General features: G+C 46.3%; 1 long non-coding RNA gene across 1 annotated transcript; it reads left to right on the forward strand.

The window, feature by feature from the left end:
* Positions 1 to 1,176: 1,176 nt before the first annotated feature.
* Positions 1,177 to 20,642, forward strand: LOC306650878. The gene is made up of 2 exons (XR_013761048.1): positions 1,177 to 1,417; positions 20,175 to 20,642. It is a non-coding gene; the product is annotated as an uncharacterized lncRNA (long non-coding RNA).
* The last annotated feature ends 5,791 nt before the right edge of the window (positions 20,643 to 26,433 follow it).

Here is a 26,433-nt window from a genome sequence, read left to right on the forward strand (position 1 = left end):
GGAAGCCGGCAACACACTTACCCATGGCCAGGAGGAAACTGTATCCACTTGTTGCATTGAGGATGACGGAGAAAAAGGTTACTTATGTAATTTACGCAAGTGGGTATAACTTAGGCTACAGTGTTTCTTTCCGGGTGTGTGTGTGGTATGGGGGGAGGGATGTCAAACCCAGGACCCGAGACATGCTGGGCAAGGGCTCTCCCCCAGCCACACCCGGCCCACGCATTACATTTCTTAAATGTTGAAGGCGAAGAATGTTCTGCAATAGGGAATGGCTGATAGATTCTGGCGTGTAAGATTTCACAGAGGAATTTTAAGCCTTCATTCCAAGTATGACTTTGAAAAACATTTAGTGACCTAGAAAAATATTTCTAAGGGTAGGTAACCAAATCAGACCGCCAAACTATTTACAGTGTGAGCCCAATTTTATTAGTCACCTCCCTGACATCCTCAACTCCCTTTGGGGACGGAAATTATTTTCCGTGCAGAGAAAAACGACAGGCATGTTATACTTGCAAATGTTAACATGTTTTCTCTGGGAATTAAAAAACAAATTTTGGACAGAAAAGGAACGACGCTCCATTACAGATTAGGAGGATGGTAAACTTTCTTAACATATAAGTATTAAAGTGACAAAAGATTTCTCCAGAAAGAACTCTGACCTGGCACGGTTATCCCATTGACTGGGGAAGCTGGGGCAGGAGAATTGCAAGTTCGAGGCCAGCCTCACCAGTTCAGCGAGCGCCTGTGTCAAAATAAGAAATAGATAGGGCTGGGGATGTGGGTCAAGGGTTAAGCAACCCTGGGTTCGATCCCCAGTCCCCCAAAACAAAATCAACCCAAAGAACCCCATACAAACGCAGGCATTTAAATAATCTGAGGAATGCTCTCCTGCCAGGATTGCAGGATTGCAACCTCTGAGGTTACAGTGGGGGTTTCTCATGCGCAGTGCGCGCCTCACAGGCCCAGCCTGCAGCGCGTCCCTACTGCGGGGCTAGGGGGTTTCATTACGGGGCGGGGTGGCCAGCCACCCTCCAAGATATCGAGCAGAACTTCAGAGCCGTCCCCCGGAGTCCACCCCGCCTCAGCCCTTCCTTTAGCGGTCGCCCACCGCCCCTCCCCCGCCAACCGTGCCAACGCACCACCCCTGGGGGGCCCCTCCCGTCTCCAGGCCCGGGACTGGGGCGCGCGTCTTGCGGCCTGCGCACGGCGTGGGGGCGGGGCGCCGAGTGCGCGGCTCTTCCAAGGTCCTCGGTAGCTCGGCCCGCGGCGGGGCGCTGGCGGTGACCTCTTAACAAAGAACAGGTTCTGCCGCCGCCCCTCCCCCGCCCGGGAGGCGGAGGGGCCACGTGACCTTTGCAGGCAGCGCCCACGGAGAGCTGGCAGCCCGGGCGGATCACGGGGGAGGGGACGAAGGGTAAGGGAGGGAGGCCAGGCTGCGGCAGCCGCCAGCAGAAGCGGGGAGGGGGAGAGAGCTGGAAAGTAGGGAGGAGGGGGATGGGAGTTGCAGGAGGAAGGAGGGGTGTAAAGTGGAGGAGGGGGGATGGGCAGCGAAGCTGGAAGGGGTGGAGGGGATGGGCGGCGGAGCCAGCCAGGGGTGAGGGGGAGGGGGGTGACGCGGCGGAGCAAGAAGGGGGTGGGGGAGGGGGAGGGGCGGCGGAGCAGGAAGGGGGTGGGGGGGAGGGGGATAGAAGCGGAGCGGACAGTGGGGGTGGAAAGTCGGGGGAGCCCTGGGGGGACCGCCGCCCAGCCTCATTCCAGACACTGATTGAGATGCAATTGGCTTTTTCTTTTTTTTAACAAACCAGGACTGTATAAATGTACAGTTTCCTTTTCAGCTGAAGCAGACAATGTTAAACACATTGGATTTTCCGTTTCCGAATGCAACTTAAACATAGGCAGGCCCTTGGAAGGCTTAATTAGGGCTTAAGAGAATATGAGCTTTGAAACATCCATGCTGGGCTGGGCTGCGGCCGTCCGGCCTTGCAGCCGTGTGGTCTTAGTTGTTGTCTTTTTTTTGGGTTTCTTTACTTAAAGAGAGAAAATTGCTTAATAATGAAACGGCCCCGAGTCTCTTGAACATAACAGGAAGTATTGCTTTAAAAAAAAAAAAAAAGCCATTTTTTAAAACAAGATTTGTCGGTGGGCTGGGAGGGGAGGGCCTGCACGGTGATCACCTCGGGCTCCCTGGGGCTTGCTCCCCCGGCCCTCCATCCCCAAAGGGTCGCTCTAGAGGCAGCCCCAAGCCTGCCCTCCCATCATCGAAAAATGACTCTCCTGATATTTGCCTGTAAACTAGGTATCTTTCTGTTTCCTGTTCCCCCTTCAACCCCAACAGCACCCCCTCCCCCAACGAGAAGAAAACAACCCGTCCCGCTCATCCGTCTCTCCCGCGCACGTAGGCGAGCTTCCTGGGCTATTTTCTGCTCTTTTCTCCCCTGGAGAGAGACTGAGGCCTTTAAATGTCATTCCCTGCACGCAAACTTAAAATGGTCTGGCAGGGGGTCCCTTGGTCAGTGTATAGTTCAGGGTCTGTTCCCATCCTGTGAAGCAGGACTCGGTCAAGTCTCCGGCGGCTCCTCTTCTGAGCCAGGTGCTGCGGCTTCTTCTCAGGGGTTGGGGATGTGTCTGGGGACGGGGAGGAGGAAGGGCGCCCTGGGGGGAAAGTCCGGATGTGGGCGTTGCCTGTAGGTTCCAGGGCTGCTCAGATTAGGGAAGCTGTGCCCCGGCAAAGAGCAAGAAAGCCCGCGCCCTACCACTGGTGGGCTTTAAAAATTGGGAATGGGGGAGGCCATTCTCCGCTCCTGAGAGATTCTGCAGGGCCTCGAAGTTGGGAAGGTCTAGTGGTGCTCTGGACTGGTGTCAATGCGCCAGGACTTCAGTGTGGACATGTCACATGTGGGTGTGGTTACCCAGCCCTGGAGCCTGGAAGTTCGCGATCAGGGTGTCTGCCTTGTGGAGGACCATGTCTCACAGGGAGAAGCCGTATGTGCCTGTGTCCTCATCTGTTATGAAGACCTCCTGTTGGATCAGGGCCACCCTAGAGACCTCTGTTTACCTCAGTCACCCCTTTGGAGACCCTGTTTTCAAATACAGACACATTGCATGCCCTTGGTTTGGACTGGGGGAGAACATTCCTGGATGTGGCAAGGGAAGGGGGAGCCGGCAGGGAAGGAGCCAGCACCCTCTGCACCCTGCCTGGGTGCCTCCCGAGTGCAGCAGGCAGCCTGGAGGAAGGGGCTGGTCTCAGGGAGGGGGAGTGTGGGTGATCGGTCGGCCTCTGTGGACCCTCAGCTGGGCCCATTTTTACTTCTTGGTTCGTTGACCAGGAATTGCTTTTTGGTTTTGTTTTTTCTGGAAAGGTTACCACCGTGTTCCTCCCCCGCCATTGCCTGGGGGCCAGCTGAGTACAGCAGACATCAAGTTCTTCCTGAGGAGCGTCTCCTTGGCAGGGGCGTGGCTGGCTAATTTTTGTCTTTCTGGTTCTCTGCAGAGTCCTGGGCACCTGGGAGGAGCCCTGGGTAGTCTTGTGGAATAAAGGAAGACAGGAAAAAGCTCATGCGTGTTTTCAAGAAGTTAATTTCATGTTCATTGATTGTATGTGGCGGAAACCAAAAGCTTGCTTACCGCAAGGAGCATTCTGAGCGCCGAGGGATTGAACCAGCAGCCCTGCAGCCCTGAGTACTCCCCCAGCCCTTTTTACTTTTTTATTTTGAGACAGGCTCTCCCTACATTGCCCAGGCTGGACTTGGACTTGTGATCCTCCTGCAGCGGATCCTCCTGCAGGCGTGTGCCACCAGGTCCTGCTGAAAGGAATCTTGGGTCAAATGATTATTGATAATTTTCAAAACCAGACTTGATCGCTTTACTATTTAGAAATGTGAGCCCAGCATGGTGGCACACACCTGTAATCCCAGTAGCTCTGGAAGCTGAGGCAGGAGGATTGAAAGTTCAAAGCCAGCCTCAGCAACTTAGTGAGGCCCTGAGCAACTTAGTGAGACCCTGTCTCAAAATAAAACAACAACAAAAACAAAAGTGAAGGCTGGGACTCAGTGGTTAAGTACCTCTGGGTTTAATCCCTGGTACCCACTTCCCACCAGGAAAAAACAAAAACAAACAAACAAACAAACAAACAAAAAAACAAAACCCAGAAATCTGGGGATCAATATCAAGCTGTGGCTGTTCTGCTTTGGGGATTTTCTCAGCAAGGGGATGACCAGAGGCTAAAATCTGTTGGACTTTGTGCTTGGATGGCTTTTGTTAAGGTTCGATGCCAATGGCTGGTGGCTCAGGACGGTTGGAGATTGCAGTGTGCTCTGAATCGTGCCCAGGTGAGCCCAGCCGTCCAGCCTTGGCGGTCTTGACAGAGGCATGACAGAGGTTCAGTAACACACTCTATTGGGAGACTCTTGGTTGTGATGCTCTTGGAGGATCCCTGGGCCACTGGCAGGCTTGCTCAGCAAAACCAGCTTGTCTTCCCTGGGCGCTGGATCCTTCCAGAGCATCCATGCTGCCTGCTTTCATTAACCGTAAGGAGCCGGCTGAGTATCCCTGAGGCTGTGGGATAGACATTGTGGGTCACTAGGCAGAGCTGGAGGGCATGGATCCATCTGGTCCCTTGATGTTCTTCCTGGTAGAAGGTCACATTCTACTCCACTGTGCCGGCAGAAGCCTGTTATTGGGGGACTGCTAGGAATTCTATACCTGAGCAGATTGATGCTAAGCTTTTGCAGAAACTTGCATTAGGTGATTAACAGAGGCCAGAGGGAGGAGGAGCTGGAAGCTCATTGTCTCTGTGTGTTCTATTTATTGCATATGTATGCGTGGGAAATGAAAGGAGAGTCTGCTGGCACCAAGGAAGGTGGAAGTACTTGTAGCGAGCCTTGGGTGTCTTTGATCTGGCTTTGTGACCACCTCATGTGTTTGGGTTGAAAATGAAAGTTTTCTTTGGACAATATCCAGCTATTTTCGGGTACTGTGCAGTAGAGCTCCCAGGGTGGACTTGGGGCTCAGGTTGGCCAAAAATGGCATCTCACATCCGTCAGTCAGGGAGAGTTGCTAGGGAAGGATCCGTGGTCCATCATGATCTAGAGACAGATGGATCACGGCTTTTTGATACAGTTTGATAGAGTTTTGTTTTGTGCTGGGGTTGCTAAGTGGGTACAGGTAAACCTAGTGAAGATGAAAACATGTCTTCAGTATCACTCTTTGAAACTGAAGGCAGTATTAAGGCACAGAGGAATATGGAGAAATCCTCACTAGGTAGCATTTGAGCACCTGGATGTAGCCAAGCCTGAAGACCACATATGATACTTTCAGTTAAATGAACCAATGTGTTTCTTCTTTTCTTTTCTTCCTCTCTTCTTCAACTCCTCCTCTTCTTCCCTTTCTTCCATCGATTTGGGTTTATTTTTATCTTGCAGTGTTGGGGACTGATCCCAGGGATGCTCTACTGCCGAACTACATTCCAAATCCTTTAAATTTTTTATTTTGAGGCAGGGTCATACTAAGTTGCCAAAGATGACCTCACACTTGGGATCCTGCCTCAGCCTCATGAGTTGTTGTGATTGTAAGGTGTGCCCTACCACTGTGGTGCCTACCTTGCTTTGGATTTCTAATGCTTGCAGCTGAAGAAGAAGAAGAAGAAGAAAAAATCCTGGCTTATGGAAATGCCGACTCTCTACTTTGCAGAACATATACTTGAAAGCTGTTATAGCCACAGAACATTGCGTTTCTTTTATTTTTTATTGTGATGCATGACCGTTTCAGAGACGTACACATTGTATTGGTCCAGAAGCCAGATTGGCCCCCTGCTCGGTGCCCTGAGCACCCCGCCCCCACTCACCCTGAATACTACTTCGACCTTTGGGGAAAATCATCTCCGTGGCTTCTTTATAGTTTTCCCACAATCGCCGTCCTTAAAGAGGATGCGTTCTGCGCTGTGGAATCATGCAGCTTGTATCTTGGGGGCCCTGCAGGTGACCCCACTTTCCGTATGCCGATCTCTCTGCAGTACCTACAGCCCCTTGCCCCGCCCCGCTCAGCCCGTGAGAGTAGTTTTTTTACCCCGTGTTTACTGTACAGAATTTACCGATCGAAGCCCGTCGGTCCAACAGAGCTCCTGTCGGAAACAACCGAAATGCCGTGCGCGGCGCTCGCAGAAGCCCCGTCTTCCACCAGCCCAGCCATCTGCTGTCCTTGGTCCACGTCCAAGCTGCCGATGGCTGCTGGAGAAAACTTGCACAACCGAGCGGATTCGTGTTACTACAGAATCATGATCTGCAGCCCCAGCTGGGCCCTGGTGGGAGCAGGCGGTGCCGTGTGCTCCCTCGCCCGCCGGTCGCGACTGTGCGTCCCCGGTGTCTGCAGCCCCCGCCCTGCACGCTCTGCTGTGGCCCTCGCCTCCCCCAGCCATGGCTGGGTCCTTCTGTTTCTCGACTTGGCAGTGATGAAGATGAACCTTGTCTGCATCCTAACCCTGCGTTCCAGGGGCCAGATGTCCCTTGTCTTCTGGGTCCAGGGCCACCTGCCCTCCCGCCTCCATTCTACTCTGTAGCTCCTGCCTCCCGCTTCTTGTTCTTTCCGCTGGCCTGTAACAGCTTGATGATGAAGTCCTCCACCATAATGACCTCATCTTCTTCGACTTTCCCTTGTCACCTGGTACATTGCCACAGCCATGCAGCTATTGCTCTCAGTCCTGGCGGCCACCCTTCAGGAATCAAGGCTTGGTTCCTTCTGGGCAGGTCTGGGAGAATCCACCTCTCAGCTTCTCCACCTCTTTCTTGGCTCCCATGGCTGCCAGCAGCCCTTACCCTTCTCTGGCTTCTCACTCTGGTTTCAGCTCTGTCTAGAGGGTGGTCTTTTTGTGCTCCAGTCTCATTTCTTTTGTAAGGGCATGAGTCACTGGATTTAGGGCTTGCCTTAAAGATCACATTTCTAGAACCTTACCTTAATTACAAAACCTCATTCCAAATAAGGTCACATTTGATGTTCTCAGAGTTAGGACTTGGATGTTTTATCTTATTTTATTTATTTATTTATTTATTTTTTGAGACAAGGTCTTGCTAAGTTGCTTGGAGCCTCGCTAAGCTGCTGAGGCTGGCCTCCAACTTGTGATCCTCCTGCCTCAGCCTCCTGAGCTGCTGGGATTACAGGCATGCACCACTGTGCCAGGCTCTGGACTTGGATGTTAACAGTATTTTTGAGTGATGGAGTAAGATTTTGTATTTACAGCTGGGACTGAAGCACCAGCATGATCAAAAACCATGGCTCGGGGTGGGGGATGTAGCTCAGTGGTAGAACACTGGCCGAGCCTGTGCCAAGCCCCAGGTTCCATCCCGGCACTTCCTCCTCCCAGCAATCTGACTTAGTAGGGGGAACAGTTTTCAGAACTTCCAGTCAGGAAGGAAAAGTCAACATTGGCATCAATCAGGTGCCAAGAACACAGGATTGAGACCCATGGTTCACACTGAGTTGTGGGCAGTGCTTAGGAGTTGTTTGGATTTATTTCATTTTTAATTTGTTTTCTGATTGTGATAATATAGAAATAACCCAAAAGTTACCACTTAAAGCCTATAGTCCATGGCACCTAGTACATTCACCATGATTTCATTTCATCTTATTGAGGAAGTCTGGCATGAATGGAGATAACTTAAAGCTAGTTGAAAGGACAGAGGTTCAGTAGGTTTTTTGTTTTTTTTTTTTTGGTGGACACAATACCTTTCTTTATTTTTATTTATTCGTTTTTCTGAGGTGCTGAGGATCGGACCCAGTGCCTCACACGTGCTAGGCAAGTGCTCCATGTTTCCGTCCTCCCCACCTTTCTTAAACCTGTGAGAAAAAGAAACCTTCATGTCCAATCACAAATCCGGGAATTTGATGGACTCTCTTCTTCCAATACAAAGAGAAGAAAGAAAAGAAAAAAGCTCATTTAGAAGCCTGGGACCTGCTATTGTTTTTTTGCGGTGGAACTGTGCTTTCTATTTTGGAGTACGCTTTCTGGTTTGCAGGATAAAAGGATCACAAGATAGAGTGGATGTGCTGTCAGGAAAACCAGGCTAAAACATGGCACCGCTCCAAATGCCACAGGCCCTGGGGGTGTGGGCCAGTGTCGGCGCGATTCTGGGCGCTGGACGTGGTCTCTTGATACCTCCTTGGTGATTGAGGCCATCCACTGAAATGCTAAGAAAAACCCTGCAAAGGGACAATTCTCTTGACTTCGCCAGGGATGGAATTATTTTATCCTCCTGGATTCTAGAGTGCACTTCACCTCATCAATATGCACACAGGTTTTTTGGTTTTTGACAATACTGGGGGTTGAACCCAGGGGTGCTCCTGCTGAGCCCCTCCCCAGCCCATTTAATTATTTTATTTTGAAACCAGGCCTTGCTCAGCTGCTGAGGCTGGCCTCAAATTTGTGATCCTCCTGCCTCACCCTCTCGAGTAGCTGGGGTTACAGGCATGGGTCCACGGTGGTGAGCCTGGGATGCAGTTCTGGTTTGTTGTTTTATAATTTGTTCCGACTGCAAGCTCACCCTCACTCTTTAGGAAACATCTTCTGAGACGTCATTAACTAATGGACCTGTGTTGGAGGGCCTGGAAACTTCATCTCCGTAAATTGGAAAACGCAGGACATAAAGAAAGGCTCTCTATTTTTTCTGTGAGAAAGTGTCTCCCACGTAGTTTTTTCAGGACGGGTAAAAGGAAAAGTGCCAGATCACGGCAGTCACTTGATTATTTTCTCCTTCACTCTTCAGGCCTATTCTTAGTGGTTTAAATTGCATCGACAGCTTTGACCATGCTGCCATGGCAAAGCTATTCACCCATTGGCAAGGAATCCCCTGACTGCAGGACCCAGCTGCTCTGGCAACTGACCTGTGATCTCTGAGTCCATTTTCTTCCTGTGTCGTGACCTCTGTGATCATTGCCTTAAGGAGAAAATACATTCAGAAGACTCTGTGTCACTGAGCTGCTTCACTGATTGTGAAATACAGGAAACAGGTCAGGCAAAGCTTGAGGCTTGGGGCTTTCTGCTGTTCTGGGACAGCCTACGGTTACTCCCTCCTGGTGCGCTCCCAAGCTCTTCTTTCCACACTTTCAGAAGGGCTGGCCTGTATTTCCTAGAGGCAAAAAGGAGTTGGCAATTATTTTTCTTTTACAGGGACAGTGGAAGTTATTTGAGGTCAATTCTTCTTGCAGAATTTGCATTTGTGAATTCTTTCTTTGTAAGCTGTTCCTAGGGTCTTGGTGATACAAAACATGTCTGTTTTCTTTTTCCAGTCTGCGTAGAGGAGAGGCCTGTGCTTCCAATTGTACACGGGTCCATGGCTGATGGTTTGCTGAGTCATCCTCAGGGACGCAGGCTGGCGCTTTGAGTGACCCCGGCAGCCCCTGGGCTGGACCAGTTCACATTAATGGATTTAGCAGGCTGGCGGGTGTGCTTGCACAGGCGAGTTTCAGAATCAATTAAAGGGCGACCTGATGCAGGCAGAGGGGAGGCTCGGGCAGCATCTTTGGGGGACCTCGGGCTAGGGGAGGAACCTCGGCAGACCTGTCTTTCATGGGTTGCCCGTCAGGTCGGATATGATGTGGCTGCCAGTGGAACCCAGCACTCGAAGGAACAGCGGCCAGTCTGAATTTATATGCATGTCATATGTAAAGCCCACCCGACTTCGGAGACTTTGGAAAAACAACAGAGATGTTCTCATTAATCACTCTGAATCTTCTCATGTTGAAGCAATGTTATTTTGCTGATGTGGTCATGAGCCATCCGATAATGTTCCGATCACCAAGGAACCTCATATGCAGTGGTGGTCTGATGATGTCACCAAGAGATGTCATAGCCGTATAATTTTGTGTAAATGCACGGGGGTATTTGCACCATCATGAAGTTGTCTGACAAAATGCTTCTCAGAGTGTATCGCCACGCATTATTGTGCTGGGCTAGAACATAGCACAAGAATCCACTTAAGCCCTGGGTTCCATCTCCAGCACTGGGGACGGGGAAAGAGAAGAAAATTCATGAATGAGACTGCTAGCCTGGGTCCCTTACTGTGTCAAAGCCTCTTGGATCCCACCATAGATCGGCTGTCATCTACCACGAAGAAACAAAGAAAACCCAAGCGAGAGATTATTGTCCTGAGTCCCATAAAAGCATAAAGGCACTCGTAATATACACTTCATTTGAAAAATGGTAACACCATCCCAAAAAAGAGATGAAACCGCCACAGTTGGGGGCTTTGGTCGCTGGCAAAGTCAAAGGAGGTTTTACAAAGAGCTGTTAAAGTGGCAAATCACTTTCCTCACCCAATTAAAATGCTTTATCTGCTGAGAACACCCAGGCTGTACCCCAGAAGAACTGATTTCCATAGGACTGGAAAACATCCTATCGTGTAAAAGCTCTTGGGATCACTTTCAGTAAAACAAAACAAAAAGCAAAACGTAGTACTCATGAACTTCTGGGTTTGATCCCCAGCTGGCTGCGGTGGGGAGAAGAGACAATTGTAACAGGCGCGGATATATTTTAGTGAGATGGGTGGGGATTGATGCCCATTGGCATGATCCGTACATGGATGCTTATTTACTTTTTGTTTTTTTGGTGGGGGGTGGCAGGGACTTAGCAGTCTATCAGGATCAGAAACAAAAGTGAAATACCAGGAAACTTCTAAAATGAAGTTTGATTCATTGCCTGTTTTATGCCTCTTTCCTCAGTGTTGAGGGAGACTGGAAACAATCTGTAGCACCTTCAGCAAGGCAGCCTGAATCATGCCTGGGTAGCAGTGGCTGCTGTGAGTTTTGATTCATTGTTGCACATTTCCCACTTAGAGTTTCCAGCTCTGGAGGAAGACCCAGGACCAGGAGCGGCTCTTCCCTACCTCTTAGTGTGGAATTTGCCTAAAGCCTGGGTGTTGTGGTGGATGAGGAGGAGCAGGGTTCAGCATTTCACCTGGTTTTTTCCCCATCTTGAAAATCACCCTTTGAACAGTGCTGAAATGCAAAATCCTTAGTAAGATAAATATGTCTATGTAGAGTTTAAGTACAGATTCCGTTCAGCTCTCCGACTACGTGCGAGATCTCTGCAGTGACTTTACCACGGCGTATAGAGACACAAATGACCAGCATGCTCATTTTCAAATGTTAGCCTGAGACGTCTTAAATTAATCGTTGCCTTTCAGAAATTGTTAATGGGGATTTCCCTCTCTCCCTCCATCTGTCCTTCCTTCCCTTCTTTCTTTCTTTCTGCAGCTGCCCTAGCAAAGCGGAGCCGGGAGTGGATGGGGGAACTTAGTGTTCAATTCTCCTGGGACTTCTGCTTCCTCTGATAGTCCCCAGGATCCTAGTGCTTTGCACTTTAACCCCAGGACAGTGGGTGTGCTCTGAGCGCCTCTTCCAGGGGCACCTCTGGGTGGATCCTGGTGCTTCCTACCTGGGCTTGACTCGTACAGCTGTGTCTCCCCCTTGCCCAAACCTCGCCACCAATGCAGCTTGCCCAAACCTGCCCCAGAAGCCTTCGAGGAGGGATTCTCTAGAGCAACAGATGGCTGTCACATTGCTTGGACATCTGTGACCACTTGGTAGCTGGCAGGGCCTTTTGAATTCAGCAAAAAATATCCATAGACTTTGTAAAAAGAAAAAAAACCAAAAAAAAAAAAAAAAAAAACAAAAAACAAAAAACAACCAAAAAACCCTGCCATGAAACTCCAGTTCAGAATTGTGTACCACATTTGGCTACAACTTGGTGATTTTCTCCAGCTATGATATGTGGCCACTCTTAGAGTTTCTCGCATGGCTCTCATATCTCTGGAAAAGTCTAGGCCAGTGAGCCTCTTTAATGTCCTGTGATCTGTGCGTGTATAATTGCTGCTTCTTGCTTCCGTTCGGTTTGGACATTTTTGGCAAGAATCCCCCTGACATTTTGCGATCCTCCTGCCTCAGCCTCCCCAGCTGCAGAGGTGGTGCTGTGTCCCTCTCAGGAAGGTGCAGAATGGCATCCAGTGCTCAGGTTGGCCTTGTCTTGCCTTTGCTGGGTATGGTGAGCTGGTAAGGTTTGCGTCTGCCAGACCTCCCCAGTAGCAGGTGCCTCTGTCCCGTGCAATGAATGAGTAGCTTGGGGTGGTGTTCTGAGCCAGTGAAGATCTGTTCACACCCATGCACGACCTTTTCTGTTTGTGGTAAGTCACAGAATGGTGAATTACGGACACTCTCGTTTCTGCTACGAGTTCTTAGATGAAGTCTCTCCAGGGAGCAGAGATCTTACTTCACGGCACTTGACTTTTGAGCATCATTATTGACTCATGGTTTCATTTTTGTTTGGTCTTGTCATCAATTACTGTCATGATTCTTTTTGATGCTCAGTTTGTCTCCAGATTGGCCCTTTGCCTACCATCACACTTAAAAGGTAGCTAGTTCCCCTCTGAAACTTCTACATGCTACATGGTTTTTAAAAAAGAGACTACTTGTGGATTTGAGGTTTGTTATGTTACTGTGTCTCACCTGATCTCTTGGTTTAGCCGGATGGCACGCTGCACTGAATGTTGGCATTGAATGGTATCCACGTCCTAGGTGCTTGCCCTGGACCCATGAGAAATCGTCTTTTCTTCTCTCTTTCTTCTTTCTTCTCTTCTTTCTTTCCTGGGAATTGAACCCCAGGGGTGCCCTATCATTGAGCTGCATTCCCAGTCCTTTTGATTACTTCTTTTGAGGCAGGGTCTCCCTAAGTTGCCCAGGCTGGCCTTGAGCTTGCAGTTCTGCCTCGGCCTCCCAGGTTGCTGGGATTACAGGCATAAGGCACTGTGCCTGGTGGGAAGCTGTATTTTCATAAAACATCATGAGTCAAATTTGGGGAACATTTTCTGGCATATGGAACTCACTGACCAACCAAGGGAGTTTTTACATCAACACATGAGACAAAGCCCCAACTCTGAGTGCTATGGTTTGAGAAGAAAGGCATCTTTCATAAGTACTAATAATAGAGAAATTCCACCATTTCTTATAGTGCTGGGGGTGGAACCTAGGATCTCAAGCATGCTAGGCAAGTGCCCTGCCACTGAGCTGTAACCCCAAACTCCTAGAAATTTTGTGTATGTGTTTGCTGTGGTTCATTTGGGTGGGACATATGCCTATGTATATGTGCCCACGGTAGAGGGCGTGGACTGTTATGTGAGTGTGCATGCATGAACTGACCCATTGTACTGTGTGTGCCCATGTGTGTGCATATGTGCACTGATGCATGTTAGAGGGCACGTGCTATTGGTGTGTGCACACATAGATTCCTGCACTATAGATGGCCTATGTGCCTAGTATGTGTGGTTAGCTCCATTGTAAGCTTCTTGAGCTCATGAGATATCTTAGTCCCTTTGGGCTGTCACAACAAAACGCCACAAAGTGAATTTTTTACAAGCCAGAAACATTTCTTACAGTCCTGGAGGCTGGGAGTCTACCCAGAAGGTGCTGGCAGATTCTGTTTGTTGAGGGCAGCTTCCTGGTTCACAGGTGGCACTTTCTCACGGGGTCTTCACATGGTGGAAGGAGCTCTCTGGTCTCTTCTGTAAGGACACTGATCCCCCTCTTGGAGCTCCACCCCCGTGACCTCAGCACCTCCCAGAACCCCGCCTGCCTACACCATTGCCTTGTAAGTTATGAGTTTTGCAGAGGACTCAGACATTTAGATCACGGTGCTGTTTGACTTCTGAATGACAGCAATCCACTTTTATTTATTTTTTGGTGGTGCTGGGGATTGAACCCAGGGCCTTGTGCATGCTAGGCAAGCACTCTACCAACTGAGCTATACCCCCAGCCCAGCAATCTACTTTTAAAAAGCAATTCCACTTTTCCCTGTCTTCCCTTCACATACAAAGTCACTAGGGTTGGGTGTGATCAACTTATATTGAAGAGTTTTCTGTACTTATTCTGAAGGACAGTTTATGTTTGCACATCTGGAATGCAACCTAAAGACCCTGTCTCCACATGCCCAAGCCAGCAGCTGATCCTGAATGGAGAGCAATTATTTACCTGTGCTTCCACACACAAAAATCTGGGGTGTAGCCTCATGCTCAGACCTAGAGCCAAACAGACCCAGGAGAGATCACTAAGCGCCACAGTTTTCCCCGACTTCTGAGCCCACAGAGTGGGTAACGAATCACAGACCCGGCCTCGTTTGTGCTCTTTGAAATGGTAGCAGGTTAGTGCCCAGTGTGAATTTCACCGTGAAAGCTGAACTCTGGGGGAGGCCTAGCCTTTCCTTTCCTTGCTTGTTAATCAGGCACAGAGAGCACTAAAACCTTTTGCTAAGTTAGTAAAATATCAAGAATGATTACAGAGTGTAAAAATAGCGAGAAGCAAGAACAGTAGGTCAGATGGTCAAGATCTGTTCTGCAATACAGCATGTGCCAACTTCCTTTTCTTGACAGAAGATCCCCGATGATGGTTTTTCCTGGATTCCCCTTGGATTGGCGAGGACAGGCTTTGTCCCTGGGCAGAAACACGCAATGAGATGTTCCCTGCACCATGAAGTCGCCCTTCAGTCTTGGATCATTTTTCTCTGCGAGCCATCAAACACTTGGGAAATCTTTGGAAACTGTCTCTGGATCTTGAATGTTGCACACTTAGGCATTTTTCTAAGGAAAAAGACAATGGAAAAAATAGTTATTTTTCTAAATATGTAAAAGTCATAGATTCATATTGATGAACCTTCAGAACACACAGACAGTCTGTCTTCCTACTGTCCCTTCCACCTCTGGTCTCCTCTTGGTCCCATGGATCCTTCTTCCGGTGGGCAGGGCCAGAGCAGGCCAGAGGGGGCTCCCAGGTGGCAGGGCCAGAGCAAGCCAGAGGGGGCTCCCAGGTGGCAGGCTTCCTCTTCCCCACAGATGGAAATGATGCCCCTAGCAATCCCCAGAGACCAAGAGGGCGGCAGAGGCAGGGACCAAAGGGGAGAGAGAAAGTATGTCTGTTTGCACTTAGTTTACTCCTAAGAACTAAGGTGATAAATTTGACCATTCCAGAAATTTCTTTAATCCAAGCATATGTTTCTAGGACAAAGACTTATGTAGTTGTTATCAAATGGAAAGTCTTGGGTCAGGCTACCATACGGCACTCCAGATGGCTTTACCAGAGGTTGATTCTTGACTTCACGGACTCTATACAGTTACCAAGCCTGTGGAACTCTACCAAGGTGGAGAAAAGTCTTTTAAAGGAAGAGTCTTGCTTACTGTTCTGTTCTGCTTTCCCTCTGGTGTTAATAAATAGGTGAGACCACTCAATGTCCAATGGCTCCTAAACTCCCCATTAAACTATCATCCTTCGATATCTGTGGAGGGTTGGTTCCAGAATGTTCCCAGATACCAAAATCAAAGGGGCTCATGTCTGTAATATAAAATTATGCACTATTTGCATAAATCATCCTCCCATATACTTTATTTATTTCCGTACTGGGGAATGAACCAGGGGTACTTAGTCACTGAACCACATCCCCACCCATTTTTATTTTTTATTTTGAGACAGGGTCTTGTTCAATTGCTTTGGGCCTCCCTAAATTGCTAAGACTGGTCTCTAACTTGCAATCCTCCTGCCTCAGCCTCTCAAGCTGCTGGGATTACAGGCGTGTGCCACTGTGCCTGGCTTTTATAAATGTAAGATTCTTGATCTAGCACATTGTAACCATCTGCATGCTTTTTTGTCACTTTTTGGGGGGTCCATTCTTCTGATCATTTCCAATGCCTTTGCCCTGAACAGAGACCATAATGCAATGCAATGCTTTTTCTCCCGTGGGATAGTAGGAGTGAGCTCCATGGAGTGCAGTTTACACCACAGATGCTGTGTAGCAACAGTCGTGTGGATGGAAAATTCCGGAGTCTTTTCTCTTGTGATGGTTTCCATTTTTATACATGGAACAAAATGTGTGTTTAAGTGGACTCAGCTGTTTGAAAATTCACAGAAAGTATGAAATAATATTTGTCTTTGCCATTTAAGCGACTTTAATACCAGAAGAGATGTAGTTGGCTAAAGAGAGTTGAAATAAATGGTATTTGTCACCAATGCTGTGCTAAACATCAAGGGAGGTTTAAAAATCTGTTAGGTTAAAATCCTGATGAATACAATAAGATCCATGCACATGAAATAATTTGCAGTTTTGCTTTATTAATGGGAAGAAAATGAAAGTTTGCTCTAGAATACTTTCACAGTTCATGGAAGGGGTGAGTTTTGAGCTGTATTTTTTTGGGATGGACAATGCTTCCTTTTAAAAAGAGCTATTGAAGCCCTGCACACTGGGTCACACCTATAGGCCCAGTGACTCTGGAGCTGGAGAATAGCAAGTTCAAAGCCAAACTCTGCCACCTGGCAAGACCCTCAGCAACCTAACAAGACCCTGTCTTACCAAAGATGGGAACTGAAGAATATATACAGAAAAGATTTGTGTGTCATAAGTGGGATACTCTTTCCCTGTACATTCACACCTAGGATACAGTTTAACTTGTAAATTAGGTCTCATAAGAGAGGGACCACAGTAACCAATGATAGAACAGTTGTATCTGTGTGTTGTCACAAAAGTTATATGAATATGGTCTCTCTCTCTCTTTTTTCTTAAAATATTTTACTGTTCTTTCTCCTTTTGCCTTAGAGGAAGCCCTTCTCTCCTGAATCTCCAGATTACCAGTCTGACTATCCTTACACTTCAGGACCAGTATTAAGTACAACAGGGGACTTGAACACAGCCTTGTGCTACTATGACTCCTTCTGATCAATGAAGTGGCTACTAAGTGACTAATGAGTGGGTAGCATATAAAGAGTGGATACAGAGAACAAAGGGATGGTTCATGTTCTGGGTGAGATGTACCTGGACAATGAGAGATTTCATTACGCTACTCGAAATGGCAAGAAATTTAAAACTTTACAAATTGTTTGTTTCTAGAATTTTCCATGTAATATTTTGGGACCATATTTGATCTCAGCTAGCTGGAGCCACTGAAAGTGACTCAGATAAGGTGATCCTTTCTGTTGAATCATATGGGTCTGGCTGCTTTTGCTCATTATCATGTTGTGAGATGTAACACTGCTGTTATGTAGGGTGGCAGATTGCTCACAGATGGTTTCTTCCGCTGCTATGTAGTAATTCCCTCTGTATAATCACACCAAATTTATTCTTTCTATGGTATCAGGATTTGGGGCATTTCCAGTTTTAGGGTACTTTGAAGAGTGCTGCTATGGGTTTTCAGATGCAAGTCTTAGGGTGATCATATGTACATGTTTCTGCTGGGTATTATGTTAGTTTTCTGTTACTATCACAAAATACCTGAGATAATCAATTAAAAAGAAAAAGTTTCATTTTGGCTAATGGTTTCAGAGGTTTCAGTCCATGGTTGCTTGATCCCATTGTCTTTGGGCCTATGATGAGGCAGAACATCATGGAAGGGAGGGCATGGCAGAGGAAGCTGCTTACCTCCTGGCAGGGAGAAAGCGAAAGAGGGGAAGAGACCAGGGCTCTAATATCTTCTTCAAAGACGTGCCCCAATGACATAACCACCTTTCACTAGGCTCCGCCTCTTGAAAGTTCCACCACTTTCCAAAAGTGCCCCAGGCTGACCCTTAACCCATAGTGCCACAGGCTGACCCATGGGCCTTTGGGGCACACTTAGCCAAACCATAGTGGTCATATGCCCAGGAATAGGGTGGGCAGTTTCAGTAGAAACCTATAGGTAGTGTCCCCTAGTGCCCATGTAAGTTGATGTTCCTGCCTATAAGGAATCAGATTCCAATTGCTCCACTGCCTAACCCCAGGTGACCTATAAAGTCACACTGGCCACACTGGGCCTCCCAGGGCATTCTTGTGTCCCAGTTGTACTTCCTTTGTGACCGGAACATGATTTCTGATCCAGGGAGCCTTTGCTTCACTTTGCTGCCCCACTGAACCCCAAAGGTATACATTAGTGGTCTCTTGCAGAACAGACGGGGTCATCTTTCCGTGGTTGGAGAGGAACTTGGATTGAAGACAGTGGGTGGACATTCTTCTTCAGTCCTTCTTGCCTTACTTCTTAGTTGTGGATGCTAAAGAGACTCCAGACCGAGTCAATCAATAGGGTTTCCTAGCAGTTTTGAAATGTGGTTTGAAGTCTTAGAGTTTTGAGTTCTTTTCTATCCCTTTTTGGGAAAATAATTCCCAAGTTTTAAATTGTACATCATTCTGGAAAGAAAAATGAAACCTTCTGACATTCCACTTTGGGATGCTTCATCTAGTGTATCCACACTATATGCTGCCCTCCTTTAGACAACTTGTAGCATCCGGGTTACCTGATTGACTGTCAGAATATTACATTGCTTATGTTGAACTATGCGTTATGTTTAAGTAACCCACATTTTACTTCAAATAACCCCAAAGCACAAGAGGAGTGATGTTGGCAGTATAATTATGGTATATTGTTAAAATTATTCCCTTTTATTATTAGTTGTTGTCAGTGTCTTCCTGTGTCTAATTAATTAATTAATTTAGTACAGGGCTTGAACCCAAGGGCACTTACCCACCAAGCCACATCCCCAGCCCCTTTCTGTCTTTTATTTAGAGACCGGGCCTCACTGAGTTGCTTAGGGCTTAGGTTGCTGAGGCTGGCCTCCAACTTGCCGTCCTCCTCCCTCGGCTCTTGAGCTGCTGGGATTACAGATGTGTCCCTGAGTGCCCAGCTACTGTGTCTAATTTGTAATTAAACTGTGTCATAGGTGTGTAGGTACAGGATATATTTGGTTTGACATGATGCTGTTTTACATACCTACTGGGGGTCTTGCAGTGTATCCCCTAAGGATGAGGGGGAAGCCTCTAATTCGCAGTTTGTGTTTGCTCTCAATTACTTGAGAGTGCCCAAAGTTCTCTGGGGAACTGTTCTAAAGCAGCGACTCCTGGTGCCATATCTTCTAACCATAGGCGACTATTTAAATTTAAGAACAGATGTAATAATTAGTCATGACTTAATAAGTAGCTAAAACCAAACGCACTGAAGGTTGGCTTCTCAGTCACACTTGATACATTTTGGGGGCTCCATGTCCGCAGGTATCCGGCAGCAGTGGGGGAAGTGGTGGGACATGGTGGGACATGGGAGGCTGGGGAAGGAGGTTGGGCTTCTGTTTCCCTGGTTACTGTAGAAACATGTGGTCTTGGATCAGATCAGCCTGTGGTGTTCCGGGGTTTCCTGTTTCAGCCGTATCTGATCAAAGCTTCCGATGCTTTGTTTCTTTCACACGTTACTATTTTCTCCCCACCCCCCATCCTGGCTGTGAAATAAAATCTGGGTGAGGAGGCGATTCCCCGCAGGCGAAGATCCATTGCCACTGAGTGTTGATTTACTGCGCGTGTGCAAACTGGCAGCTTGCTTGCCCCGAAAAAGACTCCTGCTCCCCTCTGCTCCCCTCTGCAGCAAGGGGCTGGGTGAGGTCACGGCCAGGCTGGGCTACTCCTGTCTGAGGGCCTGCTGCCCCCAATCTCCAGGCTGCCAGGCACGGTAGAGGACCCAGCAGGATGCTTTGGCTTAGGACGGTATTTCTTATTTTTGTGCATTTTTGAAAAACAGTCAGAGGTCTTGCTCCTCAAAATTATTTTCTGGGTTAAAGAGCAAGCAGACTTCTGGGCAGCTCAGAGCAATAAATATCCGATGTGGACTTCAGTCCCCTCTGGGTCAGCCAGAAGGGAGAGCTGAGGCCCCTGGGAAGCTCTGGTGCCCCAGGGATATTCCCGATCCTTCCTCTTCATCCAGAAATCCGCGTCCACTCTTACTACATGTCAGCACTGAATATGCTCCTGGGGTGATGATCCTCGCGGCTCTGAGGGTCTGGAAGGCCTGGCCAGTGTAGCCAGCATCAAGAACTGCTGTAAGGAAAGGACACAGGCTTTGGGGTCAGGACCTCTGGGTTCAAATTCCTGGTGCATTGCTTATTTATCTCCAGCTGCAGAACAAATCGTCACCTCATGGTTTACAACAATAAACGGCATTGTCGGGTTTCTGGGTGTAGGAATTCAGCTGGGTGGTTCTGACCCAGGGTCTCTCTGAGACTGCAGAGGGAAGCCTCAGCTGGGGCGGGAGGATCTGCTTTCACAATGACTCACAGGGTGGCTTTGGGTGGAGGCCCTCATCTTTGGTCATTTGGTCATTGGTCATTTTTAACCGTCCTTTTCCTCGCCTTCCTTCCCAAAGGTCAGTGCCAAAAAGGATGAGAAAAGTTGGCTGAGGAACAAGACGCAATCCCCACGGAGCCCGTTCCTTGCAACTGTCCTGGTTTGTTCCAGCCAACTTAATCAAACCTGCACTCAGGTCTCTGTGATTGATGGCTCTGCCACCTGCTTTCAGTCTGCAGAAAACCAGGTACAGCATGGACTTTTCCAGAATGCATCTGTAGGTGTTTCTGGAATTGTTGAACTGGCCCAGGGCTCTCAGAATCATTTACGCAACTGGTTCACGTTGCACCAGCTGCATGAATGAACAGTGCCACAAATGGATGCCAAGTGTAATTCCACCAAGACGCCCAAGCTTAGATCCATTGGTGTAAAATGATTGGGTTAATGCCCTCTCAAGATGCTTTAGGTTTAATGTTTCAATTGAGGCTACGTTATAATTTTGGACATTGAACTAGATATCTCAAAAATAAACCCAACAAAACACAGAGGTCATGACCTACCATAGTCCTCTGTCATCATTATACATTATCCAGCAATGATTCCTCAGTCAATAATTTTTTTAAGGAAACTGCATTCACTCAGGATGATATTTTTAGTAACATTATCAATGTGATTGCTGTTATTCTCCTAAGGAGGTTGACCTTGGCAAGCATTTGCAGGAATCATTATTTTCTCTGTGCGATGAGTTTTTATAAATCTTCCTAATAATGAATAATCCAGTCCCTAGCACAAAAGGAATTGAATTTATTCTTTGCACTTTTGTAGTTGTATGTATTTCCAGCAAACAAATCGCATGAGCAGGCGGGACTCATTTTCCAGCATACAAAATGGTATATTTTCTCAAGTTACATATTTGCTATAACTTCCATAGATTTGTGATGCTTTAGAAGTTGGTTCTGATTTTGAATTGGCCAGTATGATGCCTCTTGTCTAAAAACTGATCAAAAACATGGACAGTATAATGCATTGCTCTAAAACACCCAGGTCCACAACAATAATTAAATCTGTTCTCATTGCTACTTGACATCAATCCATCCATCTTCATTCTTGACTGTGAACATTTCCTATTTTTTGTATTTACTAAGGGCTGCTTTGTGGCATAACATATGGTCTATTTCAGAGAAGGATCCATGTGCTGCTGAGAAGAAAGTGTATTCACTTGTTGATGGATGGAATATTCTATATATATCTGTTAAGTCTGTTATTGATTGTGTTATTGAGTTCTATGGTTTCTTTATTCAGTTTTTGTTTGGAAGATCTACCCAGTGGTGAGAGCGGTGTGTTAAAGTCACTCAGTATTATTGTGCTGTGGTCTATTGGGTTCCTGGGATTGAGAAGGATTTGTTTGATGTCCATGGATGCACCATTGTTTGGGGCATGAATATTTACAATTGTAATGTCTTGCTGATTTGTGCTTCCCTTAAGCTGTATGAAATGTTCTTCTTTATGCCTTTTGACTGGCTTTGGCTTGAAGTCCACTTTATCTGACACAATCCTAAGTTCCCCCATTCTTCTCCCCACCCCCATTATGTATCAGCATCCACTTATCAGACAAAACATTCAGTTTTGGGTTTTTAGGAATTGTTTTTTTTTCACTTGGCATGATATTCTCCAACTCCATCCATTTACCTGCAAATGCCATAATTTTATTCTTCTTTATGGCTGAGTAATATTCCATTGTGTTTACACATGACAGTTTCTTTATCCATTCATCAATTGAAGGGCATCTAGGTGAACATTTCCTAAGTGATACTCTGCCATTCTCTTATGGCCGTGAATTATGTAATAGTAATGGTTTATGAATAGCAGTCTTAGAAATCAGGGAAAGCCCTTTTCAGTGAATTACTTTATACATTAGTGATATATACACTATTAATATCAGCGTCATCTTTGTCAGGTTGCTGGATGTCTGAGGGACCTGCAGAAGGCGTAAAACACCTTTATGTGGAACTCTTAGGCTTTTGGAATTTCTACTCTGTTCTGCCCTTTGGCGTAGATCAAAAAATGGTTTGAAAGTCCTTGAGATTTATTAATGACAGCAATCAAGGTGTACAGTCAGGTCTATGGGTACATAGTCTTCGGTGTCAGACTTTGCCAGTTCAAATCCTTGGAGCTGGGGATGTAGCTCAGTGGTAAAGCGCTTGCCTAGCATGCTCAAGACCCTGGGTTCAATCCCTGCCACTGGGAAAAAAAAAAAAAAAAAAAATCAAATCCTTAACCAGACTCCTACCAGCTGTACCAAATGGGCAGACTTTCTTCCTCTAACCAGGTGTGGTGGTGCATGCCTGTAATCCCAGTAGCTCAGGAGGCTGAGCCAGGAGGATTGTGAGTTCAAAGCCAACCTCACCAATTTAGCAAGGCTATGCAACTCAGTGAGACTGTGTCTCAAAATAAAATATAATAAAGGGGTATGTAGCTCAATGTTTAAGTGACCCTGGGTTTAATCCCTGGTACCAAAAAAAAAAAAAAAAAAAAAAAAAAAAAAATTCTCCCTTGGTTTTCTTACTGTGGAAAGGGGGTTATCAACTCTACCCAGGCCAAATGTCATTGAAGAATTAAATGAGTGAAAAATTGGTTGGATAGTTGAATGTTTAGAACAACTATCAGGTCATAGAAAGTGGTGCTCAGTATTTTTTTTTTTTTTTTTTTTTCTTAAAGTTACACCAAAAAAGCCAGCTAGCCTGTTTCTTTTCCCTGGAGACAAAGAATGAAAAATAGAGTCCAGAAACCCAAGATTATAGGCTAGTTGTTGACTAAGTGATCTTCCTTATTTTAATGGGCTATTTCCTCATGGATTTGGAGGGGGAGCTTTGGACAGGGGTGGTGGTGCTATGGAGGGAGAAACTTCAGGCTGAATAAAGGACTATTAAACCGACCTTTACATTTTGGGTAATTACCCAGAATACAGAGGCAGTTTTCTGTGCTTCAGGAACTCCCTCCTATGGTGGGAGAATTGTCTTAATTTTTGTTTTAAAATTTATTGTGTGGGACAGGCTCTGTTCTCTTGGGAGGCCTTCTGAATGCTGGATTTGCTCAGACAGCTTCCTGAGCCGAGGTATTCTGCCTCTCTGTGAGCTCCCCTATGCTGGATTCTATGAATATCACTTGGTACACTTGGCTAAAAATGACCTTGGCCAACAAGGTAACGGTTTGGAATACGTGTAACAAGATAAGAAATAGACGTTCACAGGACTTGCTTTTTATTAAGAGAAATAATTTGTTTCTTAAAAATAGAGGGCTTGGTGGAATCCAGGATATTCTTGTTCACAACATAGCTTTTAATATTCAGCCCATTACATGCATTGAATAATGAAAAAGTCTTGCATTGAATCTATCTCGAAGACAAATATTTGATGGAGCACATGGAATTTTATTTCAATATTTCCCTTAAGCTCAATTAAGTTATTAAGCTTTGTTTTGTAGGGGAAAAAAGTGAGCTTATGTTCTACACTGTCTCAATTTGATTTGTAGTTTTTGCCAATTAAACAATATGTCACAATTTCATAATTCCCATGGGTTGCTGGCAATTGGATCTAGACAGTTATTAGAAATTAAGAGAGGCCAAAGAACTATAGCTACTCCCTTTATCAGACTATAACCAGGAAAAGGAACTTTATAGAAGGAGAAACATTGGCTCTGAGAAGCAAAGTTTAATTGATGTGTGAAAAATATCCACAGTCACAAAAATGGTTGATGCTTTAAAAACTGAGGTGAAAAAAAAATGTATATATGGCATCTGATCCACTGAATAATCTGATGGAAGAAAGAGGTAATACCTTGGCAAATTTTTTTTCCTGAGAGGAGTGAGTCTTTTGGGGGTAATCTTGGGGAGTAATCTATTTTGATGTGTGTGTGTGTGTGTGTGTGTGTGTGTGTTACAGTCAAAATGGATGCATAACAAAATGTAGCAACTTCAAACAAAACAAGGGTAATTATCTCCTATCTGTCAGGGTCGGTATGGGCTGGGAATTTGGGAGTGGTTCTGGCTCCGTGTCTCTCTTGAGGTTGCAGTCAGCTGTCAGTCAGGGCTACCTTCATCTGGAGACTCCAGGGATGCCCCAGGATCTGCTTCCAAGCCCCTCTCGGACTGCTCCCTCCCTGGCTGCCATGTTAGCTTCTTTCTATTCTGTGGATCTCTTCCTCACAGTATGGTGGCTATGTTTTCCAAAGGGAGCCATCAAAAAGTCAAGGTACAAACCTGGATGCCTTTTCCAACTTATCCTTGAAAATTACCTGCCATTGTCTCTGTTATTTTCCCTTGGATATTTGGGGAGGCCTGGTTCGGGGTACGAAAGGAGTCCTCAAGGATGGGGCGTCTTCTGACTGTTGGAACCATCTTGAAGGTTGGCCAGCAGAGCATCCTTACTTTAGTCCAGGCTTTTTTTGCTACATTTAAGAATGTGCTTGTTAAATATACCAAATTTACCATAAAATACTGGATCTCAAGACCATAAGCACACTGAAAAAAGTAATTTAGGGATTTTCAACAATGAGTTCAAAAACAGCAGATTCAAAAACTATAAATGTGATCTGCTCTTGAACAAAAGAGTAGCTTTAAAGTTATGCTGTTTAATGGCTAAAAGATTTAAAAGCTTGTATATATATATACAATCGCTCCTTTTTTCTTTTTGGAGGTAGGGTCTTGCTATGTTTCCCAGGCTGGTCTCAAACTCTTAGGCTCACGTGTTTCTCCTGCCTCAGCCTCCCAATCAGCTGGGCCATCAGGGACATGCCACATGCCCGGCTCATTCTTACACTTGAAATGAAACCTTTCCCCCCATTCCTGACTACGAGTTATACATGCTCGCGGACCTTAACGCCTGTGATGGTAATGCACATAACTGGGACTGAATGGAAGAGGAGACTGCTCCTGCTGTGGTTCAGCAATGAGCCTAGTCACAGGGAAGAAGATCTGGAAATGCAGAATTTGCAAGCTTGTTGCAAGACCCTGATGTGTTTCAAACTCCAGAAAGCCTCTCCAGCTTTGGCAGCCTTCTGAAGGAGAAGGCAGGCATCTGCAGATAAGTCACAAGGAATCAGACCTGCCAGCCCCTGGGTGTTAGGGGTGTTCCTGACACATCTTCACGGAGAGCAGCCCAGGGGCTCTGGGGTGGCTCTGTACGCGAAGAGCTACCTGATGTTCATTAGATTCCCTCTTGGAACAAGGACTGCAGGTTCCCTGTGTAATAAGTGGAACGCAGGACAGCCTGCAGAGCCCGGCTCTGAGGATCACAGCCCGCAGGGGAAACCACGCCCAGTCTCACCAACCGGTGATCTGCTCGCCTGGGGTTGCTCAGAGTGGTTTTATGTAACCAAATCTCAACATCTGTGCAAATATATCTTTCCAGATTTTCTGTTTTCCTTGTTGATTTTGTTTTCTTTTTCTTCTTTACCTGAAACTGGCTTTCCTCAGCAGTCAGATTTAAAACACTGAATGGTAGGTTTGCTTTCTACCTTGAAGATTTTGTTGGGAAAGAACAATTTTAACAATAAATAAATAAATAAATAAATGAAATTAAAAAAAAAAAAAAAAAACAAACCCAAGAAAGAAACCCCCATGAAAACCCACACAGACAAAGCAATTAGCTTTTAACACAATCATAAGAAACTACCAAGAGATAAGGTGGGAACACTTCTTTAAAAAAGGATTTAATAGTAATTTGTTTTTAAGGATTCCAAAATAAAATGTGCAAGTGAGATGATACATTTTTTAAATGAGGCTCTTCTGATGGATTCTTGAACAGGCTCCATTTGCCAGAGGCTTATTTTTGTCTTGGTTCTCCACTTTCTAAAACCGGTGGAATTATTTTCTCGGGACCTCAGATTTGGCTTGAGTTGCGACCAGACAGACTGGAACATTTTTATTTTATTTTTTTCCAGTATCTTTTTCCTCTTGTTTCTCATATTTTATTTCTCAAAATACATGTGCTTTTTATAGCTATGGGAGCAATTTTCAAATCAGGCTGCCTGAAAATAGTTTGAATTAGAATATATTAGGGGGAAATCACCATTTACCCACACAGGCGCGTTGTGTTGTGTTTTATTAAAAGCAGTCCTCAGAGGCTGCAGACGGGAGAAAACGAGGTGGAGAATGTTCTCGCAGCTTTGATGGAAGCTGCAGCTTTTGTTTATAGCAATCATTTTGAATGTCGGATGGACACATTGATTGGAAATGGATTGACTCACATCTAGTTTCTCTTGTGCTTTGCTCTGCATTTCTCCGCCCACCTTTTCCTGAGAGCTGAAGAGTCCTCAGGGGCCCCTTCTATAGGGGCACC

This window comes from Sciurus vulgaris (genome assembly GCF_902686455.1).
Source record: "Sciurus vulgaris genome assembly, chromosome: X".
Lineage (NCBI taxonomy): Eukaryota > Metazoa > Chordata > Mammalia > Rodentia > Sciuridae > Sciurus > Sciurus vulgaris.